Genomic DNA, 13612 nt, shown 5'->3' with positions numbered 1-13612 from the left:
CACTTCCTAACACTGTGGCCAACTGATACATATAATATCTGGTTAAAATCAACAACATCTATTGCATCTATTTGGGGGTCAGTGCCAACATTTAGTTGTTAACCCTGATGTAAAACTGCTAAACTCTTCCTCCAAAACTGTTGACAGGTCCCAAAATGTAGAATGAGTTATAATATATGCTATATTGTGTGTGTGTGTGTGTGTGTGTGTGTGTGTGTGTGTGTGTGTAGTTTGGCTTTGTAAAACAGATGTCATAATGGCTTGACATGGAATTATTGATGATAAACACAGTAAGACTAATTAGAACTCCAGAGTCCTATGTGTACCACCAGCAGCCAGCCGTACACTGGAATGTGCAATTGGACAAGCAGGCCCTGCAGTGACGCAAGATGCTGCCACGTGGAGGCTTCCTCTTTCATGCTGAGAGCAGTTCTGTTGACCCCAATAACGCTCTGGACGATGTGCACACTTGGCCTGACAGCAGGGAATGCTTCGCAGTTGCTCTCTTGAGCATTCAGCCCTGAAGAAGCCAAGAACGAATTCTAGCTCTCCTCACAAAACGGGTTGTCCCAATACATACACTTTTTAAAAGAAGGATAAGAAAATGGGGAAACCTCCAGGAGCCTCTTGTTTCTTAAGATGGCGTTGTGATGGGTATGACACCTTTCACAGGAGTGGGTGCATTTGTCATGTGGTCTCTTAAGGTATGGCAGTAATATACCATGTTTCAGTGTTCACCTCTCTGAGGCTGCTATATACCATCTGCGGCAGTTGTAACTCTCCCAGAAGTTAAGCAGATACAGTATAACAAAGCAAATATCGCTTATAAAGCAGTACTTGCATGTTGCAGTATTTGGCATGCTCTCTCACTGGAGGTGGATGGGGCAGTGCAAAATACTATATGTAGGTATGGTTTCCCTAATCTATGGAGGATTTATCAACACCATGATGGGTTCCTTAGAGGGATTCAGAAGGGTATGGAGCCATGGACTGGTTGGACGAAGGCTCAGAACCCAGGGATTGTTGGTGGGAGAAAGATGAGTGGTCACAGGGAGAAGAGGAAGAAGACTGGGAGGATGAGGTGTCAGAAGCTGAAGAGGTAACAGGACTTAGTGAGCTCAGAGAGTCTGTGGCAGAGAGAAATCTAGAATCAAAATCAGAAGCTGGAGCAAGAGAAAAGGGAGGCTAAGAGGCAGAGATGAGTTCAGCTGGGGAAGAGGCATGGGTGCCTCCCTCTCCTGCTGCAACAAGCTCCTCTGTCCCTTGGTCTCCCAGAACCAGGAGAGGCATGAAGAGTCTGTGAAGTTAGCTTTGTGCAGGTGCAGTCTCAGACTGCTTAGAAAAAACCCTGGAGAGGAGAGGACCTAGGCAGCTCTAAGGAGGTGACGATCTTCAGTCTCGGCAACTGCTTCATGGAGGAAAGACCCAGTGGAGATGAGTTGCTTTGCTCTGTGGTTTATGCTTCAGGGATCCCTTTGCATCTTGACACTCTGCGATCTGCACTGTTTCTCCACATGTGCTGAGCATCCATGAAGCTGTCCACTGTTCCTGCAGTCCTCTGGATTAGGGCCCAAATATTTTTTTATTCTAGAATCTGGATAATGAGAAAAGTTTCAAATCAAAGTTTCAAACTCATGTCTAATATGGATTGTAAAAGTCACACATACTCTCCTGGCCAAGAATAGAGAAAGTGCTTGTAATGGTCTTCCAATATTTTAAACAGTGCTTGGTGGAGTCCTTCGATGGAAAAGTACTTCTTTTCGTGTATCCTGAATCTTCCAACATTAGGAACATGGTAAACTGCCTTATACTGAGTCAGGCCATTGGTCCGTCTATCTAACTCAGTATTGTCTGCACTGACCAGCTGTGCCTGTCCAGGGTTTCAGGCAGGGGACACTCCCAGTCATACCTGCAGATGATTGAACCTGGGGAAATCTGCATCCAAAGCAGATGCTCTGGCACTAAGCTGCAGCACTTTTCAATCTTTCAGCTACAAGGCCTGGAGCCCTAGGGTGGTACTCACCATGAATCCTACCCAGAGTGGACCCATTCAGGTTAATGGGCATGACTAATTTAGGTTCATTGATTTAAATGGGTCTGCTTTGAGTAGAATTTAGTTCAACTACCACTCCTAGTATTATGAGAGAGGAAGAAATTTTGTTTTTTATCCACTTCTCCCACACCATGCATCATTTGATAAACCACTATCATGCCCTGGTTTTACTTCCTTTTATTTTGTATTTTTTTCAGAAGACAATACAGTACAACTCCAACGTGGAAGTGCTCCTAATATGTTGCAAAAACACCAACCAACATGGCAAACTCCAGCAGAATTGCTATTTGGGTACAACATTCCCCCTTTTATCAGTTTAATTATGATATGATCTTTGTATTATTATTTTTTGTTTTTTTGTTTTTCCTTTGCGGAACGTCAAGGGATGGAATTTCCCATATCTGTTTAATTTCAGGCACCCTTTGTCAGACACTCCCAGGCTTTGGCTTGTGCATTTCACCCTCCCCCCTTCATCCCATATGAGGTTGCCAACTTTTTTTTACTGGCTCTGCAGCTATGCCTTTATAACAGCAGCCTGACACACAGAAATTATGCAGGTGAAGGTTTCTCCCTCAATTTATGTGCGTGCCAGGAAAAACAGTGCCTGCTTAATTTCTTCCTGTCAAACTGCTGCTCCTTCACTGCTGAAGCTAACATGGGAACTCTGGGGTGAGACTCCATAGCATGCTGGAGGCTGGGCTATAGCGTAGTGACAACTTCCTGGGACTGTGCTCTCAGACCTCAGAGTCATCTTCAGGCACAGAGAGAAATAGGGGTATGCAACATCACTCACTGCAATTGGCAGGCAGCGTGTAGCCTCTGAATTGGCCAGGCCTGGTATAAATCCTGGGAGTCTGAACTTCTGCCCTTGCTGGGTGAGGACAGCAGTATTGGACATCTACATGTTTTGCAGTTGCTTCTGCCTCTCCACTAAGTGCCCTCAGAGATTCTGGGTTGGAAAACACACACACACACACACACACACACACACACACACACACACACACACAATCTCTCCAGATCTGGCTTTTGGTAGAGCTAGATTTGTTCATTGAAAATCCTTTAAGGCCATGAACAGATGATCCAGGGTAGAGTTACTTCCCCCACCCTTTTAGCATATTCTTTCATTTGGGACTCCCAAGTAAGTGTACTTAAAATGACAGCTACATAGGAATTGTAAGGATTTGCCACTATTTAGTACCTTACAGAAAGAAAGTTATTATTACTGATGTTCTGATAAAGACAGAATCAAGGAAATCAAAGCTTTCTCTGCAGTTTAGTAAATAAGGAAAAATGTGTTTGCTGTCAGGGAACAAACTATATTGCTAATTACTATACCTGTCACCTGGCATATTTTATTTCCTTTTAGATTATTCAATTTTTTTTCAGTGGTATTGGACACCAGTAAGACTAGCTAAAGTTTTGTGTTAAAAATGCTGTGGGAAGCCTGGATGTGATATGCATGTATAGTGGGGATGTATTATTGTACAAAAAATTAGGATCAATATTTTCACGGTTATTTCTATTACCACTAAACAACCCTTGCAGCCTAATCCAGCATTAACACTTCTTACACTGGACTTTACCTCAAGTTGTCTTAAGGATTTTAAAGTATTAATGGGTTTTTTTTTCCTGACTGCAGCATGCCTGGTGATAGCCTAGCAATGGAAAAATCAATCAGAAAGACCCATGGCTCTGGTTTAATGCTGTGTGGAATGTGGCCTTAGCAGAAAGTCTTAGCTATCATAGAAGAGTTATACAAGGAACTTCCAGAAGAGACAAATTTGACACGGTATAGCATCCTTTTATTTCCTATGCAAATGAATGTGGAAGAGATTTCTTATTGCCCATTACTCAAACAGCAGCACTCTTAAGTGGCGTTTATTACCTTCATACAATACCATATGACAGTTCTGGGGAAATGTGTTGCTCCTGGTTGAGGGAGTTGGGTCTATTTAGTCTGGAGAAGACTGAGAGGTGAAATGATAGCCATCTTCAAATATCTTAAGGGCTTTCCCATGGAAGATGGGGCAAGATTGTTTTTTGCTGTTCTTTAGCAAAAAAAAAAGGAACCAATGGATTCATCTGACAAGAAACAAGATTCTGACTAAGCATTAGGAAGAGCTTTCTGGTGGTAAGAGCTGTTTGATAGTAGAAGGTGGGGAACTTACCTTCATGTATGTGGGTGGGTGCAAGGTTAAACAGAGGTTGGATGGTCTCCTGTCTGGGATTCTTTAGCTGTGATTCCTGCATTGTTGGGCTAGATGTCCTTTGGGGTCCCTTCCAACTCCACAATTCTATGATTCTATGATTCCAGATTAGGTAAAAGTAAGGTAAAAGGTAAAGGTAAATGAGCCCTGGGCAGTTAAGTCCAGTCACATCTATGGGGTGTGGTGCTCATCTCGCTTCAAGCCGAGGGAGCCAGCATTTGTTCACAGACAGCTTTCTGGGTCATGTGGCCAGCATGGCTAAACCACATATGGTGCAACGGAACGGAAGCCAGAGCGCACAGAAACTCCATTTACCTTCTGTTATCTACTTGCACTGGCGTGCTTTCAAACTGCTAGGTTGGCAGAAGGTGGGACAGAGCAACGGAAGCTCACCCCGTCGCACGGATTCAAACTGCCGACCTTCAGATCAGCAAGCCCAAGGGACTCAGTGGTTTAGACCACAGCGCCACCCACGTTCCTTGATTGCAGGTTATCTTGTAGTTGAAGGAAGTGTGGGATAAGGTAGCCCTCGCAAAAGAGCTAATCAATCAAATAAGCAACTATGCATGTCTCTGTTCATTGCTGTAGTAAACACCTATGAACATTAGAAAGATAAAGAAAAGCAATAAAACAAGGGAAATAGGACCTAAAATACATGTGTGCATGTATGGGTGTGTGCAAACACATACACCTGGGCCATAGTTACTCCATATGGTTATTTTGAAAATTGAGCCGTTTTGCTTTTTCTGCTCTAGAGCCAGAGCCAAAGAAATAATCTAGGCTGCACACCAGCACAAACTAAACAAGCACATGTGTCACCCAAGGCAATAAACAGCCTGATAAATGATGTGATGATAGGTGACTCCTCCTTCCCTATATAAACTCCAGCTACTAAATGCATTGGCCGTGTCACAAACATCATCATTGTGATCACCTTCCCCAACAGCTGTATTATTACAGAGTTTCTTTTTTCCTTTTTGAAAAATAATAATGTATTTATTACTACTGGCCTTGTATATAAAAATTCTGCCTTGGCACACAAAGGAGGTAAGCCAAGGGTTCGGTTCCCCATCCTCATAAATACAATAATGATTCATCAGGGGTATTACATTACATTTTGACTATTTGGGGGGAGGGAGGGGGAGGTCAGCATTCTTTTCTATTGGGCGAACTGGTTGTGTGGATCAACCCACCACAGTCACCAACTGTCAGCATATCCACATGTGGATTTTACAGAGAACTGTGCTTTGGGAAAAGTGTAAAAAAACTTGTTTCGAATGCATCTTTTAAAGTTGTTTTGATGGCTTGGAAAATAGGCTGCAAAGAGAGGTCACAATGAACCTATAGTGTAATAGGAACACTTCCTGTCTGAGAGGCACTTGATTTCATCAGGAGGAAACAATGGTGTTTATAGAGGCAGAGGCAGTAGAAATAAAACATCTAAAAAAGCCAGACTATTTAACATGACATGGTGTCAGCGGTGGCTAAAACCTGCTATGAATTAAGCAACAAGCACAGAGTCCACAAATGGAAAGAACCTCTGGCACCTAATGTGTATTAGACACATCTGGTCTACTACACATTACATGGAATGTTGTTGTTTAGTCGTTTAGTCGTGTCCGACTCTTCGTGACCCCATGGACCATAGCACGCCAGGCACTCCTGTCTTCCACTGCCTCCCGCAGTTTGGTCAAACTCATGTTCGTAGCTTCGAGAACACTGTCCAACCATCTTGTCCTCTGTCGTCCCCTTCTCCTAGTGCCCTCAATCTTTCCCAACATCAGGGTCTTTTCCAAGGATTCTTCTCTTCTCATGAGGTGGCCAAAGTATTGGAGCCTCAGCTTCACGATCTGTCCTTCCAGGGAGCACTCAGGGCTGATTTCCTTAAGAATGGATAGGTTTGATCTTCTAGCAGTCCATGGGACTCTCAAGAGTCTCCTCCAGCACCATAATTCAAAAGCATCAATTCTTCGGCGATCAGCCTTCTTTATGGTCCAGCTCTCACTTCCATACATCACTACTGGGAAAACCATAGCTTTAACTATACGGACCTTTGTCGGCAAGGTGATGTCTCTGCTTTTTAAGATGCTGTCTAGGTTTGTCATTGCTTTTCTCCCAAGAAGCAGGCGTCTTTTAATTTCGTGACTGCTGTCACCATCTGCAGTGATCAAGGAGCCCAAGAAAGTAAAATCTCTCACTGCCTCCATTTCTTCCCCTTCTATTTGCCAGGAGGTGATGGGACCGGTGGCCATGATCTTGGTTTTTTTGATGTTGAGCTTCAGACCATATTTTGCGCTCTCCTCTTTCACCCTCATTAAAAGGTTCTTTAATTCCTCCCCGCTTTCTGCCATCAAGGTTGTGTCATCTGCATATCTGAGGTTGTTGATATTTCTTCCGGCAATCTTAATTCCGGCTTGGGATTCATCTAGTCCAGCCTTTCGCATGATGAATTCTGCATATAAGTTAAATAAGCAGGGAGACAATATACAACCTTGTCGTACTCCTTTCCCAATTTTGAACCAATCAGTTGTTCCATATCCAGTTCTAACTGTAGCTTCTTGTCCCACATAGAGATTTCTCAGGAGACAGATGAGGTGATCAGGCACTCCCATTTCTTTAAGAACTTGCCATAGTTTGCTGTGGTCGACACAGTCAAAGGCTTTTGCATAGTCAATGAAGCAGAAGTAGACGTTTTTCTGGAACTCTCTAGCTTTCTCCATAATCCAGCGCATGTTTGCTATTTGGTCTCTGGTTCCTCTGCCCTTTCGAAATCCAGCTTGCACTTCTGGGAGTTCTCGGTCCACATACTGCCTAAGCCTGCCTTGTAGAATTTTGAGCATAACCTTGCTAGCGTGTGAAATGAGCGCAATTCCAATTACATGGAATAAGGAGGTACAAATATGGCCAGTACAACTTCAGACTGAAGGTGGATGACACATTTTCTAACATTCACCCATGCAAACACAAAAGTTCTGCAACAAACCACTCCCTTGTTTATTATAGAAAATATGACCTTACCTGCAGTATGGTGATGGAGCTGAGAATTGTACCATTTCTTTCTGCATAATGCATGTATAGAAAAGCTCTCAAACTTCTAGGGAAAGCCCAGAAACAGTACAGTTTTGCAGGGAGAGAGAAAAGCCAGCATAGACACAAGTAATGCAAACTTGTTATAAGACTGACAAAAAACTTTTCCAGATAAGGTGATGTAGTAAAAATCATTCCTATGCCGAGGGATGAAGATGGCTGATGTGTTGATGAGAGGTCAGCCATCTTTGGAAAGTTAAGCGGCTTATCTTGGCCCAGCTATGAGAACCTACATGGGGGGTTGTGGGCCGCTCAGGGGCAGAGTGGCATGGGCGGACCCTGTGTGTCCTCAACCATCATATGGCACATCTTGACAACATGATTGCACTATTTCAGAGGCTGGTGCATGTTGGCATGACACACAGACATGTCTTGAAAAGCCATGTGGAATGCTATATTCAAAGCATCCATTCACAAGTGAGCACAGGGATTGCTGCTTCCAGATTCTCTGCCGTTGTTGCATAGTAGGCAGCTAATAAACAGGAAACTAAGGCTTAAAGGGAGGCAACCAAGACTATACAAATGAAAGGGGAAACATTCTAGGAGGAGATAATTCTGGATTAGAATGAAAGGCCAAAGCTGGTTTTTGATTGTGTGAAACTGTAACCTTCAGCATTTGACAGGGGAAAAATGAGCCCTACTTCTCTGTTGAACTTTGCATTGCTAACTTTAGAAAGTTTGAATAATATTAGGTGTTTGGAAATCAGGGATTTCTCATTTTTGTAAATGTCATGATGCTATTTCTGTTCTTTTTGGCACTTTGAGCAAGACTTGTGATTTATCCAAGAGATGTTTTAGATCATACAAGAGATGTTTTAGATCATGATTCAATATCCTGATTCATCCTACTTTGCAAATATTGTTTCAGGGTACAGTGGCCGCAATCTAATTTTCCAAGGAACAATTGATAAAGAATGCACAGTAATTAATGCAAAAGCCCACAAGTTCTTACTTCCTAATTAGAGGAAAATATTGTTTCAACTGAATCATTCTTCAGTAAGCCATTCTCTTGAAGAGTGCCGCACAACAAATTCCATAAATACATAAATACTACCCCCCCCCAAAAAAAAGCCAGTTTTGGGGGAGTTGGCAAATAGCAGCAGACAGTAAATGATAAATTGCATAGTGGCTTGTATGTGTTGAGTAGGATATTTTCCTACTGCCACTTTTGAATTCAAATCATGCCGAGATTTTAAAAAGTATAATGCTGATTGCATGAAAAAATCATATTACCCTTATTGTAGGTCTGAAAAGTATATTTATATAACCAGATAGTGACATTTTTGACATTCCCCCTTGCCTGGAGTTAGAGGGGAGAGCAACATTGCCACCTTTTGGTCAGAAAGGACCTTTTACATGGTCTCTTACTAATGCATATTTACATTTACTTGTTTCATGAATCAACCCCGGGCTTTTTTTTCAGCAGGGACTCGCCGGAACTCAGTTCTGGCACTTTTCAGGTGGGCACCATTGTCATTATAAGAGAAAAAGGGAAGTGTTCATGGTGAGTTCCAGCACCTCTTTTTCTAGAAAAATAGCACTGGAACAATCTAAAATGTAAGACAAAGAAGATTTGCATGTTTGTTTCAAATTGATCCTCCATGCTGTTTTCTGGTTGCTGTGCTCCTTTCTTTGTTTTCTGTAGCACATGTGTATGTGTTTGCACAGAACAAACAACTTCAATACAAAAAGGCTTCAGTGCCATTTTGCTATCTGCTATCATGTAGGGGAAAAACATGTATGGAAGGAGGCAGAGCAGGGTACATTTTTTATGCTGCCAAAGGTCTGTATCTCTCTCCCGACCCTGGCAAAAAAAAAAAAAAAGAGCATTGCTGTTTTTTCATTCCAGGCAAGGCCAACTGGCTAGTTGGTCCAGACCACATTTGGTTGAGAGATGACTGGTCATTCATCAATTGCCTGAAACTGGTCTGTCTGTGACATCTGAAACATATCCTGTAAAACAAAGTATGTCCTTCCCCTCTATTTTTTTAGACTGTTTGTAGCAATCTGGGTTCCTGAATCTGGGTCTTTGCTGAATGTCCAGTTTTGTGCTTGGTCATTTCTCAAGGAAATGGTTCACTTTGATAGCCTTACAGAGCTGCTGGACCATAAACCAAGAACTTATACACACACCACTAATAATAAAACATATGTTGTTTTCCACATTTATTATGGTATCTTTCTGACATACATACATGAGAAAACTTGGTATAGGGGCCCCTGACCATCAGGTCCAGTCGTGTCCGACTCTGGGGTTGCAGCGCTCATCTCGCTCTATAGGCCGAGGGAGCCGGCGTTTGTCCGCAGACAGCTTCCGGGTCATGTGGCCAGCATGACAAAGCTGCTTCTGGCAAACCAGAGCAGCGCATGGAAACGCCGTTTACCTTCCCGCCGGAGCGGTCCCTATTTATCTACTTGCACTTTGATGTGCTTTCGAACTGCTGGGTGGGCAGGAGCTGGGACCGAGCAACGGGAGCTCACCCCGTTGCAGGGATTCGAACCGCCGACCTTCTGATCAGCAAGCCCTAGACTCTGTGGTTTAACCCACAGCGCCACCTGGGTCCCTATTCTTGTTTATAAAACCCAGTTAAGCCTTTTCTTATTATTCTTGTTCATAAAACCCAGTTAAAAAAGAAGAGTCAAGAGAGGACTTCCAATCTCAGAAATGAATCTAGTTTATTGTGATTCCTCCCTCATTATTTTGCCATTTTTTAATCTTTATGGGGGGTGTTTGATCTTCATCCTGTTGTGAAATGCGTAGAAAGCTACCGCAAGAAAGCAGAGACAGAGGCAAAACAATAAGAGCAGCTGCCGAAAGGGCAAAAGAAGAGAGGAATCTTAAACATCCTGTAGCTAAACAAACAAAACAGGAAAAAATTATTATGATTAACTGCTTAAAACAAGGCTCAGGCTGGAGAACATAAAACTTCCATGTGTGAAATGAATGCAGAAAGCAACATCTCCCCCAGGTTTAGAGCCATAGAAAAGGAATATCTTGGACTCCAAGCAGATGAAGGGAACACAGAGTATATATTCATCCCAATTATAACTACTTAATATTTATTTAACACACCAATGTGCCAGCTGCTGTACAGACAAATGTCTTGGTCTATCCACAGGCTTAAATCCTGAATATGCTTCTGAATGAACACATTTAGAACCATGTTGCATATAGATCTTGTAGCTGTTTTCTCCACAATGCAAGCTATTCATGTTTAGAAATGCTACTTCTGGTCCCTTATTCAGTGAGCATCAAGTTGCACACCTGGGAAGAAAGCAGTTCCTCTCCCAAAGAAGAGAGTGGGAAAATGCACTTTCAGCAAGTGCATGAACATCCCATAAACTGGAGACATTTTCCAATGCATGCATGCAAAATGTGACCCAGTAATGTTCACTCCCTGGCCATCAGCCATGCTATGTACAGTGATCACATACGCAGGCATGGGAAGAGCACTTATCGGCCATGGTTAAGCACCAGTCAGTCCATAGCAGGATGTAAGGAATCGTGACAGTGAGTTATTCTGCTCTTCATGTGATTATATTGCTCCTGCCTGCTACCTGCTCTTAAGGAAGGAAGACCCAGCAGAAAAGAGTGAGTATTCCTGCTGTCTACTCCTGGGGAAGACAATGTGGCTGCTGATTGGACAGGAGTCCAGATTTTCCAGTTAAGTTTTACAGAACTACTGTCTGGCTTTTATATTGCTCATTGGCCTCAAGCAGGAACATGAGGAACAAGATGCCATTCCAATAATCTCTGAAGCATCTGAGGTAGGGAATTACCATCTTAACTTCGCTAGTTACTATGAATCGACTCCTCAGGACTCAAGGAATAAGGGGTGCACACACCCTGATTAGGAGAAAGCACTTTTTGTACCCTCAGAGGCACTAATCTCTGTATTAAATTGCTCTGTTTAATCTACTTTTCTCTCTCTCTCTCTGTGTGTGTGTGTGTGTATAGGAGGTGTGGTGACCCAGGACTCATCCACACTTACCTTTTGCCCCACGCTTTCTAGGCACAGCCCTGCGCTTTAAAGTGCCGTATCTGAGTGCTCCTCCCTGGCATTTCCCCCGTGAAAACCTGCTCCTTAACATTGAAATGGAACAAACGGCAATTTGGGTTTTCCACAGACCTCTGCTTAGAAACGTGGCATGAAAGAAAGTCTGGGTGAGCCCTCAGTTCTCTTTATTTATTTTTTTAAAATATATTTATTGAAGATTTTCAAAAAATACATTTATAACAACATTCCATCATTAATATGTCATTACCCAAATCCACATAAAAAATACAAAGCTAAATAAATAAATAAAAAAGAAATAAGAAAAAAAGAAAAACAAAAATACCAGGAAAAAAGAAAGAAAAACAATTTTATCAATATTACTTATTCATAACTTCCTGACTTCCCCATCCCTCCCTTCTCGAGTCTACCTTATACCTAATTCACACAGCTTTCAAAATATTCAAAAAAGCAAAAAGCAAAAGAAAATCTATCTAATATTACAAATCTATATCTTAATACTATAATGCCACATTACAAATCTTATTCCTCACCTAATAATCTTTTTAATTATCCTTAGAATTCATCTTTATATCTATCTCTAATTATTCCCCTTTAGCCTTTAATTTCCCCCAAAAGTACCCCACTTTATTCCACCTCTAACATCTATCACAAAAATAAAACATTCCCATCTAAATCCCCCCTCCCTTCCCCGGATAAGGTTTCCCTAGGTGTCCCGACCAGCCCCTTGATCCAATCCAATTTCAGACCTTTTTAATCCATCCATCGATTAAAGCTCAATATATCTTTCAACCCACACCAACTCTTGTCCACTCCAACCCATACCACTCTCCCATCCTCCCATTCTGTTGTACGAATTCTTTAGCCCATCTCCCATACCAATCATCATTTTTCATGCTTTCCACTCCCAAAGCATAACCACTGCATGGCTTGCGCTCCCCTTCTCCCACTAGAGGAGTGCATCTCCATACCCCTTCTTCCTCTTTTGCCACAGCATCATAGTCTCTGTTTGGGACCTGTTCTCCTTCTCTCACTAGGAGAACCTGTTCCCAAATGTCCTCCTCTTCCAGCGCATAATAATTCAAATCTAAGTCCTGTGCTTCCTCTCTCACCGGTTGCCCCAGGTTCCAATTCTTCCGCTCCTCCTGTGTCTCTTCTTCTATTATAATAAAGTTCTTATTTACCAAGTCTTTTGCTTGTGGCAACAAGTTTTCCTTTGGTGGTGGAAAATGATCTTCCTCTAAAGTCTGTCTTTTGTCTTTGTGCAATTCCCATAGTATTTCTTGGGCTAGTTCCAACAGACATTGTACCCAGTTCTTATCAAGATGTGAACTCTTTGCTTTGTCTGGCTGCATCCTTTGTCTTCTCGTATTTCAAGCCTGGTCTGGGTTGTTGTGCCCGAGATGGTGCTATTTCTTCTTTCCTCCTCCTTTATTTTTACTTCCAGAATATCAAAAAAGAATTATATATATACTAGTCCTTGCTTCTCTTTAGCTTATGTCCCTCAGAACTCTCAATTTTGTTACAGTTCAAAAAACCAGACATTCAAGACGTTTGAAAATATCATTCTTGCTGTTACATTGTTGCATCATAATGGTGGCCGGTCGCAACTTCCTGGGAGCCGTTCCCAGATTACAGGGAGGTTTTTCCTTTCCCTTTCAATATTTTGCAGATCCGGATAGCAAATCAATCCTCTTTCCCTTGGTTCTGCTTCCAAGTGAAGAGATTTTAGGTCCACTTTAAAAGGGAATTTCCACTGCTTCAATTTATTTCTTCTCAGCTGAAGGCAAATTAGCTGTAACACAGTTCGCTCGATACGGGGAGCGGGGGGAGTGACCTCCGTTCCCTTTTATACTCCCCTCCCTGGCCAAATCTGCCTCTGTCCAAATCCAAAATTGTACTCATGACCCAGTTTGTATTTTTGGAGGTATCTGACGCTTCATAGCCGTCAGCTTGGAGCTTCGCGCTGCTGAGTTAGCAAATGGACCCAAGGCTTCATCCCGTTCTAACTGCTCTCAGAGCTCTGAAAAAAGAGCTTACCGGGCAGCGAGCGGGACTTCGCAAAGCACTGCTGGATCTACATGACCCCAGAACGCCCGATCTGAGGTTTTTCCGGGTGACCGCATCGCTCGAGCGGCTCACCCCTTCCTCAGCGGCGCTAGGGACCTCGGAGCCCGAGGTTTCCCTTGCTGATCGGTGAGGGCGCCAGACCGGAAGTCCCTCAGTTCTCTTTATTTCTTGGCTGT

General features: G+C 42.7%; 1 protein-coding gene across 1 annotated transcript in view; it reads left to right on the top strand.

Moving 5' to 3' along the window:
* The window catches only part of SWAP70 (switching B cell complex subunit SWAP70), a 108655-nt gene that overhangs the window by 61504 nt on the left and 33539 nt on the right, over nucleotides 1–13612 (top strand). Inside the window, exons 14-15 of the transcript XR_009557731.1 lie at nucleotides 2251–2344; nucleotides 3696–3845. The gene's annotated coding sequence lies outside the window, so the exon portion shown is untranslated. The remainder of the gene's footprint in view (nucleotides 1–2250; nucleotides 2345–3695; nucleotides 3846–13612) is intronic.

Source organism: Zootoca vivipara, chromosome 1, assembly GCF_963506605.1.
Source record: "Zootoca vivipara chromosome 1, rZooViv1.1, whole genome shotgun sequence".
Lineage (NCBI taxonomy): Eukaryota > Metazoa > Chordata > Lepidosauria > Squamata > Lacertidae > Zootoca > Zootoca vivipara.
This window is presented reverse-complemented; position numbering and strand designations above follow the sequence as displayed.